At 37.5% G+C, this 17,578-nt stretch overlaps 1 pseudogene; it reads left to right on the top strand.

The window, feature by feature from the left end:
* The first annotated feature begins 353 nt into the window (after positions 1–353).
* The window catches only part of LOC100617307 (ADP-ribosylation factor 4-like), a 107,636-nt pseudogene continuing 90,411 nt past the window's right edge, over positions 354–17,578 (top strand).

Here is a 17,578-nt window from a genome sequence, read left to right as displayed (position 1 = left end):
TTTCCTTTGTGCTTCCATGATTTTGCTTTGCTCAAATATTCTTTGATGTGGACATGCTATGCTATACAATTCTATATCTGAGTCAATATTTCAGTTCCTCAGAGATACCTTGGGAATTTCCTCAACATGGCTTCTTCTGACCATCATGCCTTACCTTGTTCAAGTTCTCCATAAAAGTAATCTTTTATGCAAGGGTGCCTTTGGCATTTGAACTATGCGGCCAGTCCAGTGGAGTCCAGTGGAGTTGTGCTTTCTGCAATAGAGTTTGAATATTTGGCAGTTCAGCTCTATTAAAATATTAGAAGCTGCTTCACAGAGAAAGAGAGGAAGGGGGTCCTAGCTCTGACTCAGCTATGGACCTCACAGTGTCCACACTCTTCTCCAGAATATTCTGTAAGAAACAGATGTAGATATTCATGGTCATGGATGCCACAGGCAAGACCACAAGTCTCTATAAACTGAGGCTGGAAGAGATTGCCACTTCTATCCCCACCATAGACTTCATCATGGAGACAGGGGAATATAAGAACATTTGTTTCACAATCTGGGATGTGGGAGACCAGGACAAAATCCAGCCTCTCTGGATACACTACTTTTAAAGTACTCAGAGTCTTATCTTTGTAGTGGACAACAATGATCAAGAATGGATCCAAGAATCAGCTGGTGAACTTCAGACAATGCTCCAAGAGGATGATATTTAAGAGGATGATATTTGAGAGGCTGGTATTTGCAAATTAATAGAATATTCCCAATGCCATGTCTTTGAGTGACCTGCCTGACAAACTGGGTATGCAGAGTTTGAGAAGACAGATTTGGTATGCTACTTCCACTCTAAATATCCAAATGGACCACTTGCTCCCAATTTTGTGGCTAGTTCTCTCTCTCTCTCTCTCTCTCTCTCTCTCTCTCTCTCTCTCTCTCTCTTTCTCTTTCTTTCTTCCTTCCTTCCTTTTTATTTCTCTTCTCTTTCTTTCTTTCTTTCTTTCTTTCTTTCTTTCTTTCTTTCTTTCACACCAAATTTATTATTCAATATTCAGAACTGAATTATAGCTCTAGCTTGGTCCCCTTCCCCACTTACTCTCAAGAAGAGAAAGGTGAAGTGGCAAAACGTCAGGGACAGTGAGAAGACTGTCCTAGCTAGAGTAGAAGATCTGCATATTCAAGGATGAATGAGGACCATGTGGTAGAGAGCCTTGAGTAAAAGTCTAAAAAAGTAACTTAATATGATAAATAATTACTACTACTGTCACAGGTACAGGAATAGAGAATGCCAAGTAGTAGTAGTAGTAGTAGTAGTAGTAGTAGTAGTAGCAGCAGCAGCAGCAGCAAAGCAATGGTAGTGATGATAATAGGATGATGATAAAGAAGAACTAGGAGGATGAAGAGGAAGAGAGATAATAGAAACAAGAGGAAAAAGAGGAGGAGGAGGAGAAGCTTTATGTACTAAGTTCAAGGTTTGTAAACCTCACAAACTTTATCATGTTTATCATGTTTATTTATAGTTCACTTGAATAGCTATGTTATATATAACATATATTTTATAATGTTTATATGTCTATGCTTATATGTTTTAATATTTATGTATACTTATACTTTGTAATGTTTTAATATTTTTTAAACATTATACTTCATGAGTTATTTACAAAGTATTTTACATCTATTATTTCATTATAATCTTGCAACAAACCTGGGAGGTAGGTGCTATTATTATCCTCATTTTAGAGATAAGGAAATTGAGGCACACAGAAGCTAAATGACTCAGCTGGGGTTCCAAGGCTAAGTAAGTGTCTGAAATAGGATTTGATCTCCAGTCTGCCTGACTCTAAGTTCAGCACTCTCTCTACTCCTTCTAAGTGCTTAAATAAAGAAATTGGCATTTGAAGAATGTGTAGTTTGAAAATTAAATTTCAATATGGATTTAAAGAGGAAGAAGAGTTTGGAGGTGCTTAAATGACAGTGGTATTAATTTGATAAGCCTTCAAATCTCCAAGTCATAAATTTATTATATGGAAAGATCCAGCCATCTCTATGTGGAAAGAATACTCAGTGAGCTTTGAGTTAGGAGTCTTGGGCTTTAGCTGCCTCAGAAACATGCATCCTAGAATACGGAAACATTATGTTAAGAAATCTTTTTAGTATCTCAAACTCAACAAGAACAAAATGAAACTCATGATTTTCTCCAAATTTGTCCCTTTTTTTCTTGGAGGGCCATCCTATTTCCAATCAACCAGGTTCACAACCTTGGAAGCAGCCTTATGCTTCTGCTTTCCTTACCCATTGTGTTCAATCAGTTGCAAATTATTGTCCCTCTGTCTCCATAATAGCTTCTGCACCCATTCATTTTCTCCCCTTTCCTCTGTTAAAGCTGTCATTACCTCTCACATGAACTTCTTCTAACTGGTCTCTAGACAGCTTCCTCTCAAATCTTCTTTCATACAACTCTCAAATTTATTTTTCCAAAATGCAGATATAACATATCACTCATCTACTCAAAAATCTTCAATTCCTTTTATCTCTAGAATAAAATGCAAAATCTTCAGCCTGGCATTTAGAGCCCTCCAAAATATAGCTCTCATCTTCCTTTCTCAATTTATTTTATATTACTTATATGTAATATATATTACTTATATACAACATAATATTAATACATCATATATGTAATATATAATATTACTTACTTTACTTTATATTACTTAATTCATTCTCCATTTTAGTAAAACTGATCATCTCCTCCCTTTGAGAACCTTTTGTCCAGTTCCTCATGTCTGGAATGCATTCCTTTCTTGCCTCCACCTCATAGAATCTCTAGATTTTTCAAAGTATCATTTAGGGGTAAGCTCTTCCACAAGGTCCTGGTCCCTTCAGCTTGCTTCTCTCCTGACTTTGAATATATTTTGTAATTACTTAACCATATACATATTTTACATGTGTATTAGAATGTAAACTCCTATAAGGCAGTGATTACTTAATCTATCTATATATTACCTGTATCTGGCACTATCTTATATAAAGTAGGAACTGAAATTTATGTTGAATTGAATTGAATTAAATTGAATTGAATTGAGAACCTGTGCCCTGTTCAGGGCCATATTGATATTTACTAATGGTTCCAGAAAAGAGCCTCTAAGCTTTGTGAGTCCCAGTGCAATGCTTTTCCTATAACATAGGTCATTCTTCTCTAGCAACTACTATTCTATTTTCATTTTATTTTATTTTAGCTTCCCTTATTCCACATCCCATTTAAACATCTACCCTGGGTATCTTCTTGCCATCTTATTGTTATTATTGTTTGTCCTTTGTTTTTAAAGAGGACCAATTGGGGGCAGCTGAGTAGCTCAGTGGATTGAGAGCCAGACCTAGAGACGGGAGGTCCTAGGTTCAAATCTGGCCTCAGACACTTCCCAGCTGTGTGACCCTGGGCAAGTCACTTGACCCTCATTGCCTAGCCCTTACCACTCTTCTGCCTTGGAACCAATAAACAGTATTGACTTTAAGACAGAAGGTGAGGGTTTAAAAAAAAAAGGACCAATTGTATCATGGAGTGATGTCTTAACTCAAATGAATTGGATTTAAGTGAGGCAGAGTTGCACCAAGTCACCAGCCTCAATCTCTCTTCTAGAATTATCCAAGTCCAGTGGCAAGACAAAAGTCAGGTTGACTGGTGATGGCCTAAGATGCAGGGGAGGACCTTGACAACTACAATGCCTGACCAAGAAGCCTCCTTCATGGCTGTTGGAGCAAATTCTTCTCCTCCACCCATTTCACCTAGAGAAATCTTCATATACTTCATACGCTCCCCTTAACTCACCAAAAGGTTTTAGGCCTATTGGTTACCTTACCCTCAACCTGATTTAGCTCTTCTGCCAACCAGGTTTAATGTGTGCTACAACTTCTTGGGGCCACTCATGAGAACTGAGTGCAGATGGTCACCTTGGCAAGCCCTCAGACCAGAAGTGCCCGTCCTCCCTAAAGATCTCATATACCCCATCCACCCAGTCACTCTGCACCAGCCCCATTGAGTGAGGACCATGCCCTGGGTGAGTTAAATTTCACTTAACTTGGGAACGCTTGAGAGCTGAATAGACTTAATTGGTGTATGGGAGCATACTCATATAGACCACCATATCTAGATGGCCTAGACCAGGCCAGGCTTCAACATCCAACCTGGACAGAGTCTTTGTTCTGCCACCACAGAGGTACCCCTCATCCCCTAGTCCCCACCTTCTTTCCTCTTCTTCTTTGGGAAACATTGATCAAATTAATACCATCACTGGTCATGGAAAAAGTGTGCCAAAGACTACTTTAGGGTTCTACTCACTATCCCTGTGGTTTTCTAAGCCAAAACACTCTTCCCTGTCTACTACTGGCTTATATCTGTTCTCTCCCTTTATTACAAAGATTCTTCAACTTTTTGTTGTCATGAACCCCTTTGGCAGTCTAATGAACCATCTTCTCAGAATATGTGTAAAGGACAACAAAATAAGCTATATAGAATTACAAAGTAACAAATTATATTGAAATGGTTATCAGGGTAAATAGTGGCTCAATGGATTAAGAGGCAAACCCAGGGATGTCTTCATATGCTTCATATGCTCCCTGGTTCTTGGTTCAAATCTGACCTCAGATACTCCCAGCTGCATGACCCTGGGCAGTCACTTAACCCCATTGCCTTGCCCTTTCTGCTCTTCTGCCTTAGAACTGATACTACACAGTAGGAAGGTAAGGGTTTTTTTTTTTTAAGAAGAATTTATTAAAATGAAAGTTCCTGGACCCCATGTTAAAAGCCCCCAGAATAGGAAGATCCTAGGGGGAAAATTCTTTGTCAATGTAGATGAGAAATTATTTCACAATTTCTGGCATTAAGAAGTTGGTTAAGGCATTGAGAGATGAAATGTCTTGTGGGAATCAGTATATGTCAAAGGTATAACTTGAACTCAGGTCTTCCTAACTGGCTCTCTATCTACCTCACAATATGTGTATATGTGCATACATACAAATATGGCAAAAGAAGTTCAAGGTTAAGAACCCTTACATTATTGCTAACCCCAGAGGCATGGTGTCTAGTATGTAGTAAGTGCCTAATAATGCTTTTTCCCCCTTCAGATGAATTCATTCATTTTCAAGATTCTTCATGGAATATGATCGAGATAATTTTTTTAAATGCCTTGACATCCTCATCTTATCATCACTAGTTTTCCTTAACTGAAACAAAAACATTTTGTATTTTGAAATAGAAATTATTATGAGGATTCTGATCCTAATCTAGGATTCTGAAATTCTTATTCCAGGAAATGTGTCCTTAAGCATCTCCTCAATGTCCCAACACTTTTATATACTGGGTTTCCATAGGCATGGACATAAAGAGTCCCTGATCTCTATAAAGTGACAGTCGGGAAGAATTAGGGACAGAGGCCACAACTTCCTCCACAGAAGGTTCTTAGCATCATCAGGAAGAATTCAAACACAAAGAATGGGTCTTCTCAACATGGAAGGAGCTTGCTCTAAGTACAACCCATCCTGGCCTACACGAACCTGATGATTTCTGGTTTTCTCTCATTTTTTTCAATGGGCCTAAGTGTTGACAGTGGAAGATGACCCAGAAGTGGCAGGTGTCACACAGATGGGAGAACAAATGGCCAAGAAAGTAAGGCAGGCGGCAGCTGCTCCTTCAGCTCAGGGGGATTTCTGGCTTCCTACAGACTTAAAAATTGAATCACTGTGAGATGGCTGAGTGAGATTTCATCTAATCCCACCCATAGTCATTTGAGAAGTCACTTCATTAGGAAATGGTAGCTACTACAAAAGAAATCACATTCCCATTTGATTTGACAAGGAAGACAGCATCTTGGTATCATTCTCCCTGCCCTAATTTTATTCTGTCCCAATTATTTTAACTATTAAAAATTGAGGCAATCAGGTCGCCCAGTAGATAGAACTGAGTGCATTCAAATCTAGCCTTAGACATTTCTAGCTATGTAACAAGACAAATTATTTCTATTTTCCTCAATTTCCTCATTTTTAAAATGGAAACAATAGCACCTACCTGCAAGGGTTGTGATGAAGTTAGAGTGAGACAGTATTGGTAAAGCACCTTGAAAACTTTAAAGCTATAACATATAGCTTATTAATATGTGTACATATATACTTAAATATATAGTAGGTATTTTATATATATGCTAGTTATTATTATTATAAACCATCAATAGGGGGGACATCATATGGTTTAGCTTAAAGAGTACAAGACAGGGGACAGCTAGGTAGCTCAGTGGATTGAGAGTCACTCCCAGAGACAGGCGGTCCTAGGTTCAAATGTGACCTCAGATACTTCCTTGTTGTGTGACCTTGGACAAATCATTTAGCCTCCATTGCCTAGCCCTTACCACTCATCTGCTTTGGAACTTATAGACAGTATAAATTCTAAGATGGAAGATAAGGATTTTTAAATAGATAAGTAAATAAAGAGTATAGGACTGAGGTTTAGGACATGCATATTGTCACTTACACTTGGCAATGAACTCAGTATATGACCTAGGAAAACCCACTTCAATTTTCTGGACCTCAAAAGCTTCATCTGTAAATGAAGAGATGAGACGATAACCCTTGAGGAGTTTTCCAATGCCTTTAGAAAAGCTGACCAGTTACTGATCAGAACCCATCTTTTCCTAGCCAGCAGAATCCATTTCCATTGAATCCAAGCACATCACCATCTTAGAGCTGGCTGAATGGACCTTCATCCATTTGCTGCCCTCCTTTATCCCCCACCTTCCAAATAGTGCAATATTTATTTCATGTCTGACTAAGCAGTACAGCCCATCCATGGGCTGTTTTCTGATGATTCATGCCACATTTCCTGTTTGGTTTCCTTTATAGCTTCATGGTTCCTGGTGTTTTTACCCATCTTCTTTTGGCACATCCTGCCCAAGAGCTCTTATCGGAGTTGTCAACATATAACTCGCCTCCTGTACTCCTCCAATGAATCTTGCTCCAGATGGAGGCCCAGTTTCACATTCTTAAGGCAGAAGATCATGTTATTTTTATTTCCTTTAGTTTCTACCCCCAATTGCCTTCTCATTCCAAAGATATTTCCCCATGAGATCAGCCATGATTAGCTTCTGAAGCTTCAAAAATCTCCGAGAAAGGGGCAGGTAAATGGCTCAGTGGATTCAGAGCCAGATCTAAAATGAGAGGTCCTGGGTTCAAATCTGTACTCCAAAACTTCTTGGCTGTGTGACTCTGGGCAAGTCATTTAACCCACCCACCCCTATTACCGAGCCTTTACCACTCTTTTCCCTTGAACCAAAACACAGTATTGATTCTAAGATGGAAGATAAGTGTTTTGTTTGTTCTTTTTTTTAATCCCCAAATAAAGGCTCATAAATATCCTCCCCATGGTCCCTCAAATGACTTGAAAAACAAACAAACCAGAAGATGACTGGGTCTCTAGCAATGGCTAACTCAGAAGTACCTTAAAAGGTATAGTTTGTGGCTAACAAGCAACTTGAGACCCTGCATGTTCAAAACTTGTCTTCTTGTGGAAGGAGAGGAATTGATTAGAGCATGTGGTGAGAAGGCAATTAGAAATATATGAAAGGAGAACTTTCTTGGGAAAGAAGGGTATTTTCCATATCTTGAGCTAAGAAAATAAGGAGGAAGACCTGCCAAATCAAGCCAGAGCTTATGGGAATAACCAAATCTAGGAGCTAGGCAAGAAATAGAAAAAGGAGTTCATAGGAGCAGTGTAAAGCTTGAGAAGTCAATCTGATTTTAAGAAGAACCTAGTATGGAGGGGGGCAATAGGCATTGATATGATGAGAATTTGGCCACATACAACTTGTCTACCTGAATAGAACTCTAAGTAGACATTATTGCTTCTAGGGTAAAAGTTCAGTTGAATGGTGAATGGGGTTCAGTTAAGTTCAGAAAGCAGAAAAAAGGGTGAGAGATTCCAAGGGTCTAGATCTCTTTCAAAGGGAGTTAGAGGAAAGGCAGACCTTTGGAGATGAATACCACAAATCTTGAGGATGATAATCTAGGTGCAATTTACAGCAACATGAATTGGCAGAAGACTTTGATGTGAAGTCTGGTGGTTATCTTAGGGAGAAAACATTCTACACATTACCACTGTAAAGCAGATCCCTGGGGCAAAACTTGGCTTATTTCATAATGGTTACTACCAGGCATTTTAGACAGCACCGTATGTTAGACATATCCCATCATTGTCCCCACTATGTCTGTATTTCTATGGCTGGATAGAGAAATCAACTGGGGGGGGGGGGCAGGGTGAGAGTGGTATTTTTCCATTTGTAAGAATTGGAATGGAAAGATACTATCTTCTTTGTCAAATCCAAAGGGTAAGAGTCATAGTTTGGTCGGAATCCATCATTTAAGAATGAAGTATGTGAAGGAGGGGGGCCTACAAGGACCAGATCTTAAACTGTACTCTAAAGCAGTGGTCATCAAAACAATATGGTACTGTCTAAGAAACAGAAGGGAGGATCAGTGGAATAGACTTGGCATAAATGACCTCAGCCAAACAGTCTATGACAAGCCCAAAGATCCCAGTTTTGGGGACAAAAATCCACCATTTGACAAAAACTGTTGGGAAAATTGGAAAACAGTATGGGAGAGATTGAGTTTAGATCAATATCTCACACCCTACACCAAGATAAATTCAGAATGGGCAAATGACTTGAATATAAAAAAGGAAACTATAAGTAAATTAGGTGAACACAGAATAGTATACTTGTCAGATCATTGGGAAAGGAAAGATTTTAAGACCAAGCAAGAGTTAGAAAATATTACAAAATGTAAAATAAATAATTTTGATTACATTAAATTAAAAAGATTTTGTACAAGCAAAACCAAAACAACCAAAATTAGAAGTGAAGCAACAAATTGGGAAACAATCTTTATAACAAAAACCTCTGACAAAGGTCTAATCACTCAAATTTATAAGGAGCTAAACTGTACAAAAAAAAATCAAGCCATTCCCCATTTGATAAATGGACAAGGGACATGAATAGGCAATTTTCAGATAAAGAAATCAAAACTATCAATAAGAACGTGAAAAAGTGTTCTAAATCTCTTATAATTAGAGAAATGCAAAGGGGATGCCCTTTGACTGGGGAATGGCTGAACAAATTTCAGTATCTGTTGGCAATGGAATACTATTGTGCTCAAAGGAATGATGAACTGGAGGAATTCCATGTGAACTGGAATGACCTCCAGGAAGTGATGCAGAGTGAAAGGAGCAGAACCAGGAGAACATTGTACACAGAGACTGATACGCTGTGGTAATGGACTTCTCTACAAGCAGCAACGCAATGATCCAGGACATTTCTGAGTGACTTATGAGAAAGAACCACATTCAGAGAAAGAACTGTGTAGAAGAAACACAGAAGAAACACAACTGCTTGATCACATGGGTCGATGAGGATATGATTGAGAATGTAAACTCTAAATGATCACCCTAGTACAAATATCAATAATATGAATATAGGTCTTGATCAATGATACATGGAAAACCCAGTGGAATTTTGAGTCAGCTATGGGAGGGGAGAGAAAGAACATGAATCTTGTAAACAAAGAAAAATATTCTTAATTAATTAAAGTTTTTCAAGTTTAAAAAATGGTGATATGATTGGGGATATAGACTATAAGCAAACACCCTAAGGGCAAATATTAATAATATGGAAATGGGTCTGGATTAATGATACATGTAAAACCCAATGGACTTGCTTATTGGCTACAGGAGGGGGTGGAGGAGGGGAGAGAAAGAACATGAATCATATAACCATGGGAAAATACTCTAAATTAATTAAATAAATACACTTTAATAAAAGAATGAAGTGATTTCTATAAAAGGTCCATTCTGTAATTCAAAAATATTAAAGAAATTGTGATGAGCACTCAACAGTAGAAGAGCACAAGGACTAGTTGAAAGCATGGACCTGGAAAGCAGCAGATAGGGATTCTCAATTCCACTCTTTGACTAAAGTCACTACATGTGCTAGAAAAATTCACTTCCATTTTCTGAACATCAGCAATCTAATCTTTAAAACAAAGAGAGAAGACTAAATGATCTTTAGGGCTCCTGCCAGTTTTGACTCTATCTAAAGCCTAATTTGTATGTCCTGCCAAATGATAGTTCTGTTTGTACTGATGGAATACATATTGATGATGATGATGATGATAATTCATCCCTGGACAAGATAAGAAATTCATTGATTCCTTTATTCTTTCATTCAACAAACACTGATTGAGTGTTTATTATATACAAAGCACTCTACTAAGCCATGAGGTGATTACAAAGATAAATAATGTGAAATGTTTCCCAGGCCTGTATATCAACAAAGCATTGGCTTTTTCAGACCAGATTACTTTTTTGGCTAATTCTGTTTCTGACCCCATCTGTTTCCCTTCTACACACATGATGATGAATGACTTGGCTTTCCTTGGGATCTTCTCCAAATGAAATCACACTCTAACCTTTGTTTTTATTTCTTGCTGCTTCACAGAAATATAAGACTCAGAGAAAAGAAGGGTGGGCAGTTCTCCCTAGTACCCAAAATATTCAGTGGGAATGTCCAATTAAGCATTACTAATATATCCTGAGGGAAGAAAACTGGTTTAAATCTCTCAACGTGTAGATGGATGTTTTAGTATAAGGAAGAAAGTACATCAACAAATGGATAATTGGCTCCACTTTGCAGATAAGGGGATATTGTCTATAGAAAGCTCTTTTTATTGATATCTTTTCATTTTATATCACCATAATTTCCAAAATATATTCTTCCCTCTCCTTCCTATAAGAAAGCATAAAAAAAAAGAGAAAAGAAAAACAGTTCCGCACAAGGAACATATTAACTTTGTCTGATGGTGTATTCAGTATTCCACATTCATAATAGTCCTCTACAAAGATGAAAGATGCATTTTCTCAACTTTTCTTCTGGGCCAACTTTGATCAGTATAATCATTTAACATTCAGTCTGGATTTTGTTGTTGTTGTTCCCCTTTAGACCATTGTAGCTATTATTCATATTGTTTTCAAGGTTCTGCCTTCTCTGGATCACTTTATCTGTCTTCCAATACTTCTCTGCATTCTTCACAGTCATCATTTCTTATGGCATAATAATATTTTACTACATTTGTGTACCACCATTTGGTTAAAAACTCATTTTTTTGTCCTTTTCTTAATATTTGTGTTATATTTAGGTTCTTTTAACATTTCTTCATTTTCTCAAGGGAGCAGTTTTGCTTGATCTCTACTTATCACTAAAATCAGTAAATTCCATGTAACTTAGTAGTCTCACAGGACCAAAGGCACAATAAGTTTGTTGAATGGACCCATTTATTGGATCATTGGCTATCTCTTCTCTCTCCCCCTATTCCTAATATTCCAAGGGGCAGAGGCGACTGGCTGAGACACCAAAGGCAAAGCAATAAATAAAAAATAGGGTAACTTACACACAGATATACAAGTAAAAGGAATAGTTTCCAAATACACTAGAATTGTGGGACCTTGAAGTTGAAGGCAGGCAGCAAAAGCAACTAGGTGGCATAATCATCATTTAATGTTCCATCCCTATGAAAGCAGCCAACTTAACCAATAAAAAAACCAGCTAAGAATTCCCCAATGCTAGTGATCTGATCTTTGTAACAGTAAAATTAATTGTCATTAGTAATGATGTGCCCTGCAGAATTTCTATCCTTAACAGTCTGGGAATCTTCATCTGCATTATATGACATTAAAGTGTGTATACTTGGGTTCCACACTGCCAGATTTGGGCCCACTAAAGAATGCTTTATGTGTGTATTCTTGGGAAAACAGTCTTCTGGGGGCCATGGATAATGGAGAAGAACTGGAAATCCAACCCAAGTAAGGAGGCTGTCAAAATGGTGGCCTGACAGCAGGTTAACAACAATAATAGCTAACATTTATCTAGTGTCTACTATGTATCAGCTACTATAGTAAGAGCTTTACAAATATCATCCCTAGTAAGCCTTATAGCACTCCTGAGAGGTAGATGCTATTATTAATCCATTTTACAGTTGAGGGAAATGAGACAAGGAGAGGCTAAATAACTTTCCCAGATTCACACAACTTATCATTGCATCAGATCAACTTTGAATTCAGGTCTTCCTGACTCCAGGCCCAGCACTTTATTCACTTCACCACCTTACTGTTTAATGAAGTTTATGTGTGATACAAGAATTCTCTAAGGGTGTCTCGTTATTTAATTCTAAGGAACCTAACTTGAAGAAGAAAGAAATAATCTCAGATTTGTTTACTTATATTCCTTTTTAATTTAATTTAATGTTTTTCATTAATAAAATTTATTTTTAGAAACACACATGAGGCGGGTTGACACCCACAAGGTCAGAATTAAAGGATGGAGTAAGACCTTCTGGGCTTCAACTGATAGAAAGAAGGCAGGAGTGGTAATCATGATATCTGATAAAGCCAATGCAAAAATAGACCTGATCAAAAGGGATAGGGAAGGTAATTATATTTTGTTAAAAGGGACTATAGACAATGAGGAAATATCATTAATCAATATGTATGCACCAAATAATATAGCACCCAAATTTCTAATGGAGAAACTAGGAGAATTGAAGGAAGAAATAGACAATAAAACCATACTAGTGGGAGACTTAAACCAACCATTATCAAATTTAGATAAATCAAATCAAAAAATAAATAAGAAAGAGGTAAAAGAAGTGAATGAAATCTTAGAAAAATTAGAATTAATAGACATATGGAGAAAAATAAATAGGGATAAAAAGGAATACACCTTCTTCTCAGCACCACATGGCACATTCACAAAAATTGACCATACATTAGGTCACAGAAACATAGCACACAAATGCAGAAAAGCAGAAATAATGAATGCAGCCTTCTCAGATCACAAGGCAATAAAAATAATGATTAGTAATGGTACATGGAAAACCAAATCTAAAACCAATTGGAAATTAAACAATATGATACTCCAAAACCGTTTAGTTAAAGAAGAAATCATAGAAACAATTAATAATTTCATCGAGGAAAATGACAATGGCGAAACATCCTTTCAAACCTTTTGGGATGCAGCCAAAGCGGTAATCAGAGGTAAATTCATATCCCTGAATGCTTATATTAACAAACAAGGGAGAGCAGAGATCAATCAATTGGAAATGCAAATGAAAAAACTGGAAAGCGATCAAATTAAAAACCCCCAGCAGAAAACCAAATTAGAAATCCTAAAAATTAAGGGAGAAATTAATAAAATCAAAAGTGATAGAACTATTGATTTAATAAATGAGACAAGAAGCTGGTACTTTGAAAAAACAAACAAAATAGACAAGGTACTGGTCAATCTAGTTAAAAAAAGGAAGGAAGAAAAGCAAATTCACAGCATTAAAGATGAAAAGGGGGACAGCACCTCCAATGAGGAGGAAATTAAGGCAATCATTAGAAATTACTTTGCCCAATTATATGGCAATAAATACACCAATTTAGGAGAAATGGATGAATATATACAAAAATACAAACTGCCTAGACTAACAGAAGAGGAAATAGAATTCCTAAATAATCCCATATCAGAAATTGAAATCCAACAAGCCATCAAAGAACTTCCTAAGAAAAAGTCCCCAGGGCCTGATGGATTCACCTGTGAATTCTATCAAACATTCAGAGAACAGTTAATCCCAATACTATACAAACTATTTGACATAATAAGCAAAGAGGGAGTTCTACCAAACTCCTTTTACGACACAAACATGGTACTGATTCCAAAACCAGGCAGGTCAAAAACAGAGAAAGAAAACTATAGGCCAATCTCCCTAATGAATATAGATGCAAAAATCTTAAATAGGATACTAGCAAAAAGACTCCAGCAAGTGATCAGAAGGATCATTCACCATGATCAAGTAGGATTCATACCAGGGATGCAGGGCTGGTTCAACATTAGGAAAACCATCCACATAATTGACCACATCAACAAGCAAACTAGCAAGAATCACATGATTATTTCAATAGATGCAGAAAAAGCCTTTGATAAAATACAACACCCATTCCTATTAAAAACACTAGAAAGCATAGGAATAGAAGGGTCATTCCTAAAAATAATAAACAGTATATATCTAAAACCAACAGCTAATATCATCTGCAATGGGGATAAACTAGATGCATTCCCAATAAGATCAGGAGTGAAACAAGGATGCCCATTATCACCTCTACTATTTGACATTGTACTAGAAACACTAGCAGTAGCAATTAGAGAAGATAAAGGAATTGAAGGCATCAAAATAGGCAAGGAGGAGACCAAGTTATCACTCTTTGCAGATGACATGATGGTCTACTTAAAGAATCCTAGAGATTCAACCAAAAAGCTAATTGAAATAATCAACAACTTTAGCAAAGTTGCAGGATACAAAATAAACCCACATAAATCATCAGCTTTTCTATATATCTCCAACACAGCTCAGCAGCAAGAACTAGAAAGAGAAATCCCATTCAAAATCACCTTAGACAAAATAAAATACCTAGGAATCTACCTCCCAAGACAAACACAGGAACTATATGAACACAACTACAAAACACTCGCCACACAACTAAAACTAGACTTGAACAAATGGAAAAACATTAACTGCTCATGGATAGGACGAGCCAATATAATAAAAATGACCATCCTACCCAAACTTATTTATCTATTTAGTGCCATACCCATTGAACTACCAAAATACTTCTTCACTGATTTAGAAAAAACCATAACAAAGTTCATTTGGAAGAACAAAAGATCAAGGATATCCAGGGAAATAATGAAAAAAAACACATATGATGGGGGCCTTGCAGTCCCTGACCTAAAACTATATTACAAAGCAGCAGTCATCAAAACAATTTGGTACTGGCTAAGAAACAGAAAGGAAGATCAGTGGAATAGACTGGGGGAAAGCGACCTCAGCAAGACAGTATACGATAAACCCAAAGATCCCAGCTTTTGGGACAAAAATCCACTATTCAATAAAAACTGCTGGGAAAATTGGAAGACAGTGTGGGAGAGACTAGGAATAGATCAACACCTCACACCCTACACCAAGATAAATTCAAAATGGGTGAGTGACTTAAACATAAAGAAGGAAACCATAAGTAAATTGGGTAAACACAGAATAGTATACATGTCAGACCTTTGGGAGGGGAAAGGCTTTAAAACCAAGCAAGATATAGAAAGAATCACAAAATGTAAAATAAATAATTTTGACTACATCAAACTAAAAAGCTTTTGTACAAACAAAACCAATATAACTAAAATCAGAAGGGAAACAACAAATTGGGAAAAAATCTTCATAGAAACCTCTGACAAAGGTTTAATTACTCATATTTATAAAGAGCTAAATCAATTGTACACAAAATCAAGCCATTCTCCAATTGATAAATGGGCAAGGGAAATGGATAGGCAGTTCTCAGATAAAGAAATCAAAACTATTAACAAGCACATGAAGAAGTGTTCTACATCTCTTATAATCAGAGAGATGCAAATCAAAACAACTCTGAGGTATCACCTCACGCCTAGCAGATTGGCTAACATAACAGCAAAGGAAAGTAATGAATGCTGGAGGGGATGTGGCAAAATAGGGACATTAATTCATTGCTGGTGGAGCTGTGAACTGATCCAACCATTCTGGAGGGCAATTTGGAACTATGCCCAAAGGGTGCTAAAAGAATATCTACCCTTTGACCCAGCCATAGCACTGCTGGGTCTGTACCCCAAAGAGATAATGGACACAAAGACTTGTACAAAAATATTCATAGCTGCGCTCTTTGTGGTGGCCCAAAACTGGAAAATGAGGGGATGCCCATCAATTGGGGAATGGCTGAACAAACTGTGGTATATGTTGGTGATGGAGTACTATTGTGCTAAAAGGAATAATAAAGTGGAGAAGTTCCATGGAGACTGGAACAACCTCCAGGAAGTGATGCAGAGCGAGAGGAGCAGAACCAGGAGAACATTGTACACAGAGACAAACACACTGTGGTATCATCGAACGTAATGGACTTCTCCATTAGTGGTGGTGTAATGTCCCTGAACAACTTGCAGGGACCCAGGAGAAAAAAACACCATTCATAAGCAAAGGATAAACTATGGGAGTGGAAACACCGAGAAAAAGCAACTGCCTGAATACAGAGGTTGAGGGGACATGACAGAGGATAGACTCTAAATGAACACTCTAATGCAAATACTATCAACAAAGCAATGGGTTCAAATCAAGAAAACATCTAATGCCCAGTGGACTTACGCGTCGGCTATGGGGGGTGGGGGGGGGAGGAAAAGAAAATGATCTATGTCTTTAACGAATAATGCTTGGAAATGATCAAATAAAATATATTAAAAAAAATAAAATTTATTTTCTTTCCTTTTCACCTTTCTCGATTGAAAAAAAAATTTTAAAGAAAAAAATGAAAAAAAACCCTTTGTAACAAATATGCAAAGTCAGGCAAAATAAACCTGGAACTGAAGGCTATTATTACATTACTTTCTGATTGTTTTGTTCAATGTCCCTCATCACCACTATGGTTCCTCCTGCTCCATCATGCATTGCTGAATGCTCCAAAATGATTTCAAAATGGTGGAAGTCATGATCACAATTCAGATTTACACAGAACTCAAAGGTTTACAAAAGTACTTTCTTCACCCCAACCCTATAGTATAGGTTAGGCTAGTAATATTATTCCCATTTTACAGATGAAATAACCAGAGCTCAGAAAAACAAAGTGACTTGTCCAGGGTCATACAGAAAATAAGAAACAGAACTGAATTTCAAACATATCTTCTGATTCCAAATTCAGTGGTTTCCCTTTCCTTCCTCAATAAAAAAAGAGCTCTGATTTCTGAGTAGGAAGAAAGGAATCTAGACTAAGTCTCATTAAGACAGACTGTCCTCTTCATCCTCCCTTAGATAGTTCCATTGTAAGGGGTTACTGTTCGAATCAAATGTAGCTCTAGCTAATCACCATACCCGGCTGTGTAAAGGAGAGTTTTGGGGGTGACTGTTAAGTGTCTCAGGTTTCACTTAATCACCCCCTTATATTCTTCAACAGTTCTAGTTTTGGTTCTGTTAATAACTAGAAAAGCATTTCTTCTGCCTGGGCCTCAGTTTACTCATGTCAAAGGAGGGGGCCTAGATTAGATGATATCTAAGGTCCCTTGCAGTTTTAAATCTCTGATCTCTTGGTCTTGCTGCAGTGAGTCATATGAACCTCAAAGGGCTGAGCCTTTTAACCCCCAGCCCAGAATTTCTCAGCTTCAGGCTATTAAAAATAAAGACAGGTCCAGGCTTTGTTCAGCACTATCTCTTCAAGCTATTTCCTTTCCACTACTCTCTTTTCAAGAGCAACAAATCAAAATGAAATGAACCTTTTCTGTTTTTGACCTCCCAGGCCTGCTGCAATTTGAGGCACACTGGGGCTCTGAGTGGGGTAGTGGGTGATGAGAGAGGGGAAGGGAGGCTCAGCTTCATTCCTTGCCAGCTCAGAGATTGGGGAGTAATTGCTATCCTTGGGGCCTGATGTCCCAGGAGATTGATTAGATTCAGTGAAATA

Source organism: Monodelphis domestica, chromosome 2 (assembly GCF_027887165.1).
Source record: "Monodelphis domestica isolate mMonDom1 chromosome 2, mMonDom1.pri, whole genome shotgun sequence".
NCBI lineage: Eukaryota > Metazoa > Chordata > Mammalia > Didelphimorphia > Didelphidae > Monodelphis > Monodelphis domestica.
The sequence above is the reverse complement of the archived record's forward strand: the minus strand, read 5'-3'. Positions and strand labels throughout refer to the sequence as shown.